Source organism: Oncorhynchus keta, chromosome 34 (genome assembly GCF_023373465.1).
Source record: "Oncorhynchus keta strain PuntledgeMale-10-30-2019 chromosome 34, Oket_V2, whole genome shotgun sequence".
NCBI lineage: Eukaryota > Metazoa > Chordata > Actinopteri > Salmoniformes > Salmonidae > Oncorhynchus > Oncorhynchus keta.
This window is the reverse complement of record NC_068454.1, coordinates 9,845,759-9,860,196: the sequence shown is the minus strand read 5'-3', so window position 1 is coordinate 9,860,196 and position 14,438 is coordinate 9,845,759. Positions and strand designations below refer to the sequence as shown.

The 14,438-nt window shown below is 39.7% G+C and overlaps 1 protein-coding gene across 2 annotated transcripts in view; it reads left to right on the top strand.

Annotated features, from left to right (window-relative positions):
• Positions 1-14,438, top strand: part of LOC118366717 (PTB domain-containing engulfment adapter protein 1-like) — a 157,755-nt gene that overhangs the window by 53,524 nt on the left and 89,793 nt on the right. The gene's annotated exons all lie outside the window — the stretch shown is intronic.

The window sequence follows — 14,438 nt, the reverse complement described above, 5'->3', positions numbered from 1 at the left end:
CATTCTTGGGTAATATATACATAACCAACATTCTATAGCAATCCCGTGCGAATAGGGCGTTATAGTCACCGTTCTAGCCGGCTACCACCCGGTACTCTACCCTGCAGCTTAAAGACTGTTGCCCTATGTACATAGTCATTGAACACTGGTCACTTTATTAATGTAAACATACTGTTTTACCCACTTTATATGTATATACTGTATTCTAGTCATGGCTCATCCTATATAACTGATTTTGATTATTTTATGGATTATGTGTGTATTGTGCTTAGCATTTAGTGTTACGGCACTGAAGGGAGGTCGAAAGGCAAGCATTCCGCTGCACCTGCGATAACATCTGCAAATCAGTATACACAACCAATAGACTTTGATTTGATTTTTAAAAGCGCTCTAAAAACAAGGCTGCCAGATTAGCTCTTCATTGCACTATCTGAATGAATGTCAACCAAATGTATCAGAATCTCAGTGGCTAGATGTGCCAAGTTAATTGACACATACCCCAAGAGACTTGCATCTGTAATTGCTGCAAAAGGTGGCTCTAAAAAGTATTGACTTTGACGGGGTGAATAGTTATGTACGCTCAAGTTTTCCGTTTTTTAAATCTTATATCTGTTTGTTTCGCCATAGAAAATATTTTGCATCTTCAAAGTGGTAGGCATATTGTGTAAATCAAATTATACAAACCCCCCAAGAAATCTATTTTGTTTCATTTTTGTATGGCAACGAAGTAGGAAAAATACAGAGGGGGTGAATACATTCACAAGTCACTGTAGATAAAATAATAAGAAGCATATTGTTTTTAACCTCTGTGCAATTTCCGCCTGAAGACATACCAAAATCTAACAGCCTGTTGCTCAGGCACAGAACCAAGGATATGCATATTCTTGGTACCATTTGAAAGAACACACTCTGACGTTTGTGTACATGTGAATTGAATGTAGGAGAATATAACACAATAGATCTGGTTTTGATTTTAAGAAATGACAAAAACCATACTTTCTTTTTTTTGGGGGGGGATCATCATCTTTAAAATGAACAAGATAAAAACAAACATTCAGATAGGATGATGGGGACAATTTCCGTGAAAAATATAAGAGGGCAACAGTACTTGTGCAAAGTTTCAGAATGATAACTTCCAAAATGAGTGTGCTACATGAAATGTATCATGTCACCCAGGTGTCCCAACCAAGTAGCCCAAATGTACCCAAGTGGCCAAATTGGTGAAGGTATACATTTTGAAACAAATAACTATATAAAAATACCAAAATGGTATTCTAACACACCCCTACCAAAAAATCGAGAAAAATAAATGAAAAAAAATTAGAATTATTGTTAAAAAAATATATGGGAAAAAAAAATATATACATTTACAAAATAACATGGGTAACTATTTACACACTTTCAATATTTGGAAGACCCTCAGCAAGCAATGCAGGTGTAGAAGCACTGTGGCTAGGAAAAACTCCCTAGAAAGGCCAAAACCCAGGAAGAAACCTAGAGAGGAACCAGGCTATGAGGGGTGGCCAGTCCTCTTCTGGCTGTGCCGGGTGGAGATCACAGTGGTTGTAGAGGGTGCAACAGGACAGCACCTAAAGCGTAAAAATGAACAGTTTAGGGTTCCATAGCCGCAGACAGAACAGCTGAAACTGGAACAACGGCAAGGCCAGGTGGACTGGGGACAGCAAGGAGTCATCATGCCAGGTAGTCCTGTCACAAGGTCCTAGGGCTCAGGTCCTCCAAGAGAGAGAAAGAGAGAATTAGAGAGAGCAAGGTTGAATATATTATTATGACCTACTAGATCTACTCTCTCTTTTATATTATGACATTTCAGAAAGATCTACTGTCTCTATTATATTATGACATTTCAGCTAGATCTACTGTCTCTATTATATTATGACAGACCAGCTAGATCTACTGTCTTTATTATATTACAACAGACCAGCTGTATCTTCTGTCTCCATTTCACTTTGGCCATTGATGTGGTCCTGCCCTCTCCTCAACAGCTTCAAATAGGCTATTTCATGTGGGTTGTGGTGGGGCGGTAGACACACGCATCTCACATTTCATGACATTACATGTTTATATATTGCTTCTAAAATGTAAAAACAATCGCAAATAATATTTTATATTATTAATTTCAAACAAGGGCATTAGCATGATAAGAACTTACCAGTCCAAAACGATGTCCTCTCCCGTTCAAAACATATTCCTCCACAATCGCTAAATTAATCGTCCTACAACAATCTCTGTCTCACCTTCCCAATCAATTTATTCTAAAGTTGTGTGTACATCTGTATATCTAGACTGGTATATCTAGATTTAGTTTTACCTGACTTAGTCGCCATAATGATTGATATATTGTCACGCCTTGGTCATTGTATTTTGTGTTTTCGTTATATTTTTGGTCAGGCCAGGGTGTGACATGGGTTTATGTTGTTGTATTTCGTATTGGGGTTTTTGTATTATTGGGATTGCGGCTGAGTAGGGGTGTTGTATGGGCTTGGCTGCCTGAGGCGGTTCTCAATCAGAGTCAGGTGATTCTCGTTGTCTCTGATTGGGAACCGTATTTAGGTAGCCTGGGTTTCGCTGTGTATTTCGTGGGTGATTGTTCCTGTCTCTGTGTAGTTTCACCAGATAGGCTGTAATAGGTTTCACGTTCCGTTTGTTGTTTTTGTATATGTATAAGTTGTTTCATGTATCACAATCTTTGTTCATTAAAGTCATGAGTAACCACAACGCTGCATTTCGGTCCGACTCTCTTTCCACAAACGAAGAACGGCGTTACATATATAAACAGCTGAATCTGCGCGTTCACCAAACAATGCAGTGCGTAATATGTGTTTCTCCTTCCGGTATGAAACTTCAATAGCGAATGTCTCACTTTATGCTGGAGCTTACTACATGGGTTGATCTTGCAACACACAAACATGGCGTATTGCCGTTTAGCTCAGCTCATTGGCTATCTACCCAGCTAGATTTCAAGACGATCAGTGGTCATTGGGTTAAAAGACAGTCAATCAACGAAACAGCGGGCAAATCATTGGTGCACAATGATGTCATTACTTGTTGTCTTAAAATCGGTTTCTTTCAGTCAATACGTCCCACGAAATGGCCCATCACATTTGATTGTGTTCCAAACAAACCAGTTGATTGCGGTGAAACCAAACATGACTGGAAAAGTCACGTTCTGTGTGGGTTATTTACCTGGAAAGTGTCGTCGAAAATGGAATGAGACGGAATTCACAAAATGAATTCGTGTTAGGCTATAAAAAATGGATTTTATCAAAGAAAAGATAATTCATTGTGTAACAATGAGCATTGGGATTGCAAACAGATGAAGATCGTCAAAGGTAAACAATTTATTTTAATGCAGTTTGTGATTATGTTACGCCTGTGCTGGTTAAAAGCTTTTTCTTTATGGGGCTCTATGCTCAGATAATCGCATCGTATTCTTTCGCAGTAAATCCTTTTTTTAAATCTGACAATGCAGTTGGATTAGCAATATTCTAGGCTTTCGATACATGTGAGACACTTGTATTTTCATGAATGTTTAATATGACTATTTATGTAGCGATCACCGTATGTTGTGGAATTTCAGCCCGCTAGCGGGTTCAGTGCGCAGGGAGGTTAAACTTGTGCATATTTTTTTCCTACGGCAATACAACAGCTGATCCAAAGGTGGTGTGGCAGGTATCAAACGTCTGCTGTGGTAGGACACACTTATGCTTCCTCATCAAAAGGAGGCTATCAAGGATGGGAGGACCATATTTTGTTTGCCAACTAACGAATTGTGGCACTCCTTGACCACACAAACCCCTTATTGTTTTCTGGGTCATGGGGTAGAGTGGACAGAGGACGGACTTCCAAAATGAGAGAACCCCAATCTGGCTGTCTGAGATAACAGGCTGGGAGGAATACTAATGACTCTAGCCAAGCTGCCTTACAGACAGAGCCCTAACACACTCTGGTCAGGCCGCCTCACAGACAGAACTCAGGCAATGCCCCCACTCCACACTATGAATAAATGAGTCTCCTCTCATTGCCGGTCGATCATACCCATTAGATAAAGGTTACTGTGTTGTTTAGATTGATGGTTGCTAAGTTGAAATGGGCTTCGGCGAGACCTGAGGCCAGCTGTGAGCCTGGCACAGTGTTAATGCATTCTTCTTTGGTGGTTTGATATGGAAAGTTTTTATGACCAGGGTTGGATTTCCGGGTGACTATAAAATACAACTAACTGTACACTGTGTACACATACTCTACATGAGCTGAAACATGGCAGGGAAAAGCAATATGATGGTAAGCCACTCCTTCACTGCTGCTCCCTCCTATGATAGTACAATTGTGAGTGTAAGTTGAGTTTCTAAATATTGCTTTCATCTATTCAGCCCTTTCAGTTTCAGATAAATGCTTAAAAAGGAAACGTAATGGAAGGAATATGTTGAGCAGTCTTTGTGCTTGACTACGGGTTACAGATCGTTTGTTAATTCAAATCAAATCAAATTTATTTATATAGCCCTTCGTACATCAGCTGATATCTCAAAGTGCTGTACAGAAACCCAGCCTAAAACCCCAAACAGCAAGCAATGCAGGTGTAGAAGCACGGTGGCTAGGAAAAACTCCCTCGAAAGGCCAAAACCTAGGAAGAAACCTAGAGAGGAACCAGGCTATGTGGGGTGGCCAGTCCTTTTCTGGCTGTGCCAGGTGGAGATTATAACAGAACATGGCCAAAATGTTCATGAATGACCAGCATGGTCAAATAATAATAATCACAGGCAGAACAGTTGAAACTGGAGCAGCAGCACGGCCAGGTGGACTGGGGACAGCAAGGAGTCATCATGCCAGGTAGTCCTGAGGCATGGTCCTATGGCTCAGGTCCTCCGAGAAAGAGAAAGAAAGAGAGAATTAGAGAGAGCATACTTAAATTCACACAGGACACCGGACAAGACAGGATAAGTACTCCAGATATAACAAACTGACCCTAGCCCCCCGACAAATAAACTACTGCAGCATAAATACTGGAGGCTGACACAGGAGGGGTCAGGAGACACTGTGGCCCCATCCGATGATACCCCCGGACAGGGCCAAACAGGAAGGATATAACCCCACCCACTTTGCCAAAGCACAGCCCCCACACCTCTAGAGGGATATCTTCAACCACCAACTTACCATCCTGAGACAAGGCCGAGTATAGCCCACAAAGATCTCCGCCACGGCACAACCCAAGGGGGGGCGCCAACCCAGACAGGAAGACCACGTCAGTGACTCAACCCACTCAAGTGACGCACCCCTCCTAGGAACAACATGGAAGAGCACCAGTAAGCCAGTGACTCAGCCCCTGTAATAGGGTTTAGAGGCAGAGAATCCCAGTGGAAAGAGGGGAACCGGCCAGGCAGAGACAGCAAGGGCGGTTCGTTGTTCCAGAGCCTTTCCGTTCACCTTCACACTCCTGGGCCAGACTACACTCAATCATATGACCCACTGAAGAGATGAGTCTTCAGTAAAGACTTAAAGGTTAGACCGAGTTTGCGTCTCTCACATGGGTATGCAGACCATTCCATAAAAATGGAGCTCTATAGGAGAAAGCCCTGCCTCCAGCTGTTTGCTTAGAAATTCTAGGGACAATTAGGAGACCTGTGTTTGTGACCGTAGCGTACGTGTAGGTATGTACGGCAGGACCAAATTAGAGAGACAGGTAGGCGCAAGCCCATGTAATGCTTTGTAGGTTAGCAGTAAAACCTTGAAATCAATTCATTTCGATGCTACTAATTCTGTTTGAGGATATTTTGAGCAATTATTTGAGTTTGTTTGTTTATTAGTCTGTTACTTGCTATATTGATTTCATACAGATTTTCAATCTACTTGGAGTGAGTGGTCTCTCAAAATTGTCTAATCTTCTCAAATCAAAATGTACAATATCATGAGATTTGTCAAATGATATTAGCTTTCTTATAAATACTTGTTAGCTTGCCAGTTTAACTCATGATTCTTTCAAATTATTTTGAAGTGAACAATATTTGCAATCTAAAATATCGATGTAAATATTTTGATGGCACATACTGTGCCTTCGGAAAGTATTCACACTTTTTCCACATTTTGTTAACCCGAGCAATCCCGTATCCGGGATCCTATTCATAGCCTCAAGCTCATTACCATAACGCAACGTTAACTATTCATGAAAATCGCAAATGAAATGAAATGAATATATTTGCTCTCAAGCTTAGCCTTTTGTTAACAACACTGTCATCTCAGATTTTCAAAATATGCTTTTGAACCATAGCTAAACAAGCATTTGTGTAAGAGTATTGATAGCCTAGCATAGCATTAAGTCTAGCATTCAGCATGCAACATTTTCACAAAAACAAGAAAAGCATTCAAATAAAATAATTTACCTTTGAAGAACTTCAGATGTTTTCAATGAGGAGACTCTAAGTTAGAAAGCAAATGTTCAGTTTTTCCAAAAAGATTATTTGTGTAGGAGAAATCGCTCCGTTTTGCTCATCACGTTTGGCTGAGAAAAAAAAACGAAAATTAAAACGCAAACTTTTTTCCAAATTAACTCCATAATATCGACAGAAACATGGCAAACGTTTAGAATCAATCCTCAAGGTGTTTTTCACATATTGCAAATTGCAAAAATCGCTGAAGTTGGAGACTTTTATCTCCCTCAACAACGTCAAACATCTGCTATCTGAGCAGCTAACCGATCGCTGCAGCTGTACATAGTCTATCGGTAAATAGCCTACCCATTTTTACCTACCTCATCCCCATACTGTTTTTATTTATTTACTTTTCTGCTCTTTTGCACACCTCTACCTGTACATGACCATCTGATCATTTATCACTCCAGTGTTAATCTGCAAAATTGTAATTATTCGCCTACCTCCTCATGCCTTTTGCACACAATGTATATAGACTCCCCTTTTTTTCTACTGTGTTATTGACTTGTTAATTGTTTTCTCCATGTGTAACTCTGTGTTGTCTGTTCACACTGCTATGCTTTATCTTGGCCATGTCGCAGTTGCAAATGAGAACTTGTTCTCAACTAGCCTACCTGGTTAACCTGTTACTCCTACCCCCTACTTTTTCGAACATTCTGTTAAAAACCGCGCAACATTTTAGCACCCTGCTACTCATGCCAGGAATATAGTATATGCATATGATTAGTATGTGTGGATAGAAAACACTCAGACGTTTATAAAACTGGTTAAATCACGGCTGTGACTATAACAGAACGTGCGTTTCATCGAAAAGTGCAGGAAAATCTGATCACTGAAAATGGAAAAATATATCCATGCGCCACTTCAACCGATTGATAAAGGTGAACCACATTAAATGGGGCCGAGGTTGCAAAACCTACAGCTTCCACACAATGTCAACAGTCATGTCATTTGCCTAGGCTTTGTTTCTTGGTCAAACGAACAAGAGACAGCCCATTTCTTCAGGTCTCCGACCGGATATTTTGGTTGAGATTTACCCAAACATTATTTCCAGACGTACAGCTATAGAATATACATCGCCTCGTGATCAATTTGATCGCTTATTAACGTTTACTAATACCTAAAGTTGCATTACAAAAGTATTTCGAAGTGTTTTGTGAAAGTTTATCGTCAACTTTTTTTATTTAAAAAAATGACGTTACGTTATAAAACGCTATTTTTTTCGTTGATCACACAGTCTTCATAGATCAATATCTAGGCTATATATGGACCAATTTAATCGAAAAAAAGACCCAATAGTGTTTATGGGACATCTAGGAGTGACAACAAAGAAGATGGTCAAAGGTAATGAATGTTTTATATTTTATTTGTGCGTTTTGTGTAGCGCCGACTATGCTAATTATTTTGTTTACGTCCCCTGCGGGTCTTTTGGGGTGTTACATGCTATCAGATAATAGCTTCTCATGCTTTCGCCGAAAAGCATTTTAAAAATCTGACTTGTTGCCTGGATTCACAACGAGTGTAGCTTTAATTCAATACCCTGCATGTGTATTTTAATGAACGTTTGAGTTTTAACGAGTGCTATTAGCATTTAGCGTAGCGCATTTGCATTTCCAGATGTCTAGATGGGACGCCTGCGTTTCAGGTAGGAGCAAGAAGTTAAATAAAGGTGAAATAAAAAAATAAAAATAAATATGTATCGATGATAAGTCACTCCTGGCAGTTTAGTTTCTCCTCTCTTCAAAATGGAAACATGCACGCGCCTGGAGATTACGCAATAATTTTGACGGAGGACACCGGGCGGACACCTGGTAAATGTAGTCTCTTATGGTCAATCTTCCAATGATATGCCTACAAATACGTCACAATGCTGCAGACACCTTGGGGAAACGACATAAAGTGCAGGCTCATTCCTGGCGCATTCACAGCCATATAAGAAGACATTGGAACACAGGGCATTCAAAATCTGGACCATTTCGTGTATGAAATTTCATCTTGGTTTCACCTGTAGCATTAGTTCTGGGGCACTCACAGATAATATCTTTGCAGTTTTGGAAACGTCAGAGTGTTTTCTTTCCAAAGCCGTCAATTACATGCATAGACGTGACAAAATATCTTGTTTAAAAACGGGAACGTTTTTTATCCAAAAATTAAAAGAGCGCCCCCTATCTCGAAGAAGTTAAGTTACAGCTTGGAATTTAAAATGGATTCAATTGTGATTTTTTTTGTCACTGCAATTGTGTCATTTTTTTAAAATGAAAACCTGAAATCTCTTGAGTCAATAAGTATTCAACCCCTTTGTTATGGCAAGCCTAAATAGGTTCAGGAGTAAAAATGTTCTTAACAAGTCACATAATAAGTTGCAATAACATTATTTTTGAATGACTACCTCATCTCCGTACCCCACATATAAAATGATATATAAGGACACTCAGTCGAGCAGTGAATTTCAAATACAGATTCAACCTCAACGACCAGGGAGGTTTTCCAAAGCCTCACAAAGATGGGCACCTGTTGGTAGATGAGTCGGGAACAAAATATATATATATTGACAGAATCTTGTCTTTTACATGTGAATATGTCCACGAGAGATTAGTGTGGACTTGATACAGAACATGAACACAATGTCTAAATTATTACATTCTCACTTATTTAGCTTGTCTAGCTTTCAGTAAAATTCAATGACCTGAAACCAAGGACTCTTATTTCCTACACTGGTCTTCTGCACTCATTCAGTGGGTTCACTGGGTGAATAAGCTGCTCAGTTATTTGTCTGTTGTTCTCGGCGGCCTTGATGTCTTTAAGGTCTGTGAAAAATAAGGCTTCACCTTGACTGTCAAAGGAAATGGCAATGTTTATTTGTCACGGTATGCAATGTACCAAGAAGTAACTCCGGCAACTCCGGGCCAAACAGATTATTCAGAGTCCCTGTTGGTTTGAACATATTTTTCAGCTTCTTCTATCAATTCCTCCATCTAATATACATATTTCAAATATACATATTTCCTTTTAATGGAAATTAGTCTTATTTTGACCCAAATGTCTTGTTCCTTATTGTCTTATAGCCTATTGTTCAATCAAATTAAGATATGTAGGCTCTATCCCAGATGCATTTCGTAAAAAAAAATGTTTTTACGTTTAAAATTAATCATGTTGGGAAATACATGTGTTATTGATTTAACAAATCCCAAAATATTTAAGCAATTGTCAAAAGCAGCACTTTGATTGATTACCTATTTATCTAGTCATCCAAGTTGCTGTTGTCCTCAGGGTACCCAATATAATAGATCTCTTGTACAGTATACGCCCTTCTCGAAACTGAAGGGCACACAATTTATGTTGGAGGTTTTTCCATTTACCGTCCACTTCAGCTTTGGAGATGTTGTATCACACCCAAAAAATACAAGACAAAGGCAAGGTTATCTTGTATGTTATATCTGTCAGTGACAAATGGTTCTTTCAGAGGGTTTTCTGTGCCTCTTTTTGACCTTGCAAGTAAGCACTATTTAACCCACTAGATAAACTGATGCATGAAAACTATTTTAAGAGGTATTGATTAGTTAAACCTTGTTCAGACAAGGATCTGTTCAGACATGGTTTCCACTTCGTCCAGAGCGGACAAAACCTAAATTATGGTTGGTCCAGCCTCACATCTACCATCCCTTTTGACACGTTTAGGTTTCAATACAATGCTTTGTATTTTGAAGTAGACCTTCAAATCAAAACAAGATAAAAGTGACTTGAATTTGTGTTTGCTCAGACAATTTAAGGCCACGCTCTGTCAAAGCTAGCCTGCTTACTGACTGAAAAAAAGAACCCCAAGGTAGATTGTGTTGGCGACAGATTTTCATGTGAATATTCTCAAATCTGCATAATGAATATTGGTGCATTTTCCTTCCAGTGGTATTTCCACCAACTGAACTGAGGATAAAACTCAGTGGTTGATGAAGTAGTGCACACAAAATGTACTTTTTCACTTAAGTTTTCATGTACTGAATAGAAACTTATATTTTTCACAAAAACTGTTGCGTTAGATAGCAAATGTGCCTTCTCTGGTCTCGGCAAGTGCGCTTTAGCCACAGCTCTCAGATACGGTGTGGGTAGGCTGTGCGGGTAAGCTACTCTACATTATGAGATTATTATGGAAAACATTTTTGTCTAATGTCAGTCAGGCATCGATCATCATGTTACCAGAATCAGACCCTCGATATTTACTGGAAAGGAGCATCAAGATTACCGTGCACTTTCACCACCCTGTGAAGTTGATAAATTATTTGATCTGTAGCCTAATAAACTGCATGGTTTCATCACATGACTCCACGTTTACTTCAATAGGATGGTTATTATATAAATATTTGCACATGAAGGTGTTTCCACCATCATTTCTCACATAATTTATTTGACTGACACAAAAGATCCCACCATGTCTAAAAAACAAATGATCTTTTGGCATTTATAAAATTGTACCAAAACTTAATGTTTCCATCACAGGTTTATATATACGGTATGACTTTACTCGCGTACAAACTGTGGATGGAAACATGGTTATTGTAACCAATTTTCAACATAGTCTAACCTTGTATAAAATATAGTGAAATGTGTACCTTTGAAAATATGTCAGATCTTCAATGTTATGTACACTTTCAAAAGTAGAAAAAAAACTGTTGGCCAGACAGCACATCTTACTGGAGAGGTAATATACACCTATCCATTTGGTCTCCCATCCAGGGTTTTAACCAAGCCCAGCTTAGCTTTCATATTTGTCACTGACTACTAATGTGTCATTGTGAGAATGATTAGAGAGAGTTCTCTTAACTAAACATATGTACTGTTGCTATCAAAGTCATTCCAAAGGGTAGGTTTAACACAGCAAATTCATTGTAAGTCATGTATCATCACTGATACCACTTAGGCCTATATAGCATTTACAAAGTCATCAACAACTATTGTTTCAATTCAACCCAGGGTTCAACTAAAATATACATTGCATAAAGGCCTAGTGTTTCAAGCTTTGGTTGATTTCAAATATATATATATATATATATGTTGGAGTCACGTCTCCATCTCAACCAAAAATGTAAGTTAAAGAATAGAACTAAATCAAATCAAAATGTATTTTATTACACTTTTGCAAAACAGCAAACATCCTATTAACTTGTTAACAAATGATACTGTATGTTGGATTCACATCTCTAACTAAACCAAAAATATAAGTTCAAGAATAGGATTAAGCCAGTGGATCAGATTAAACTATTCAAGTATTAAATATCCTTTAACAGGCAACCGTGAAGTTGAGCTAATTTTGACAACCAATTTTTTGGTTTTGGTTTTGGTTTTGGTTTTGTTTGGCATATTTTATCATCTTAAGCAATGTTATTATGTAAAATGATAATATGGTGTTTATTATTATCGCACTCCTGTATTAAAAACACATTCAAAGACCTTCCAAACCTCATGAATCATACATTTTCAGTACTAATTGTGCATTAAATGGGAAATTACAAGACTGTCAAATGTTTTTGACCTCTGAAATATAATTTTGGAATTGATCATTTATTTAAATGTTGTTTTACAATCTGAGGAACTCTTGAAAAATATGCTTTACCAGGCGGTTGAGTTGCCCGTTAAGGGAATGCTATTTAGTCCAAGCTAGCTATTATGGACAGTGGAGAAATATTGTTATGGGACATTTTGGTCAGTGCAAATAGACAAATATTTTCATATTCATATCAGTATTTGCTCTCTGCCTGTTATCTTCAATATGTTTCACAGTTTCACAATATTATTCAGTACATGTTATTTTACAGCTCCTAGCTCTGCCCTAACACAGGCACAGACACACATACACATGATTAGACATGCACTCTACAGACACGTATACATGGATGTTGTACTGTAGATGTGGAGCAGTGGCCTGAGGGAACACACTAAGTGTACTGGGTAAAGTGTTATGAAATGTAATACGATGGAATATTTTAAACTGTATATAACTGTCTTAATGTTGTTGGACCCAAGGAAGAGTAGCTGCAAGCAGCAGCTAATAGGGATCCTTAATAAATACAAAAACCTACTCAACCCTAGGTCTACCCTAGTTCTGCCCTAGTTCAACCCAAACCCTACCACACCTCTTTAAGGAATACCTAGGATAGGATAAGTAATCCTTCTCACCCCCCTTTTAAGATTTAGATGCACTATTGTAAAGTGACTGTTCCACTGGATGTCATAAGGTGAATGCACCAATTTGTAAGTCGCTCTGGATAAGAGCGTCTGCTAAATGACTTAAATGTAATGAAATGTAAATGTACCCTAGGTCTACCCTAGTTCTACCCAAACTCTACCCTAGGTCTATCCTAGTTCTGCCCTAGTTCTACCCAAACTCTACCCTAGTGCTACCCTAACTCTACCCTCATGCTATCCTAGCTCTACCCTAGCTCTACCCTAACTCTACCCTAGCCCCTCGCTCTACCCCAGCTCCACCCTAACCCCAAACTCTACTCTAGCTCTACCCTAACTCTTCCTTAGTCCTACCCTAACTCTACCCTAGCCCCTAACTCTACCCCAACTCTATGCTAGTTCTACCCTAGCGCTACCCTAACTCTGACCCTAGTGCTACCGTCTTCTACCCAAACTTTTCCATAGTTCTACTCTAGCTCTACCCTAGCACTAACCCATTGCTACACTATCTCTAACCTACCCCTATCTTAAATATATCTTAACTCTACCCTATCCCTACTCTAGCTCAACCCTAGCTCTACCCTACTTTTATCCTATATCTACCCAAACTTTACCAAAACTCTACCCTAGCTCTACCCTAGCTCTACCCGAGTCCTACCCCAACCCTACACTAGTCCCTAGCTCTACCCTAACTCTACGCTAGTTCTACACTAACTCTGCTCTACCCTAGTTCTACCATAACTCTACTATATTTTTACCCTAACTCTAACCTAGCTATACCCTAACGCTAACCTAGCTCTAACCTAGCTCTACCCTAACTCTACCCCAACTCTAACCTAGCTATACCCTAACTCTACCCTAGCCCCAAGCTCTACCCTAATTCCACCCTAACTCTACTCTAGTTCTAACTTCCGGTGCCGACGGAGATGGCCGCCTCGCTTCGCGTTCCTAGGAAACTATGCTCACCATCAGTACGAACAGGAATATGACTTTCCCGAAGCGGATCCTATGTTCTGCCTTTCACCCAGGACAACGGAATGGATCCCAGCCTGCGACCCAAAACAAAGACGTCGTAAAAGAGGGAAACGAAGCGGTCTTCTGGTCAGGGTCCGGAGACGGGCACATCGCGCACCACTCCCAAGCATACTTCTCACCAATGTCCAGTCTCTTGACAACAAGGTTGATGAAATCCGAGCAAGGGTAGCATTCCAGAGGGACATAAGAGACTGTAACGTTCTCTGCTTCACGGAAACATGGCACACTCGAGAGACGCTATCGGAGTCGGTGTAGCCAGCTGGTTTCTCCACGCATCGCGCCGACAGAAACAAACATCTTTCTGGTAAGAAGAGGGGCGGGGCGTATGCCTTATGGTTAACGAGACGTGGTGTGGTCACAACAACATATAGGAACTCAAGTCCTTCTGTTCACCTGATTTAGAATTCCTCACAATCAAATGTCGACCGCATTATCTACCAAGGGAATTCTCTTCGATTATAATCACAGCCGTATATATTCCCCCCCAAGCAGACACATCGATGGCTCTGAACAAACTTAATTTGACTTTTTGCAAACTGGAAACCACATATCCTGAGGCTGCATTCATTGTAGCTGGGGATTTAAAAAAAAATGTATCAGCATATCGATTGCGCAACCAGGGCTGGTAAAACCTTGGATCATTGCTATTCTAACTTCCGCAACGCATATAAGGCCCTCCCCCGTCCTCCTTTCGGAAAAGCTGACCACAACTCCATTTTGTTGCTCCCTGCCTACAGACAGAAGCTAAAACAAGAAGCTCCCGCGCTGAGGTCTGTTCAATGCTGGTCC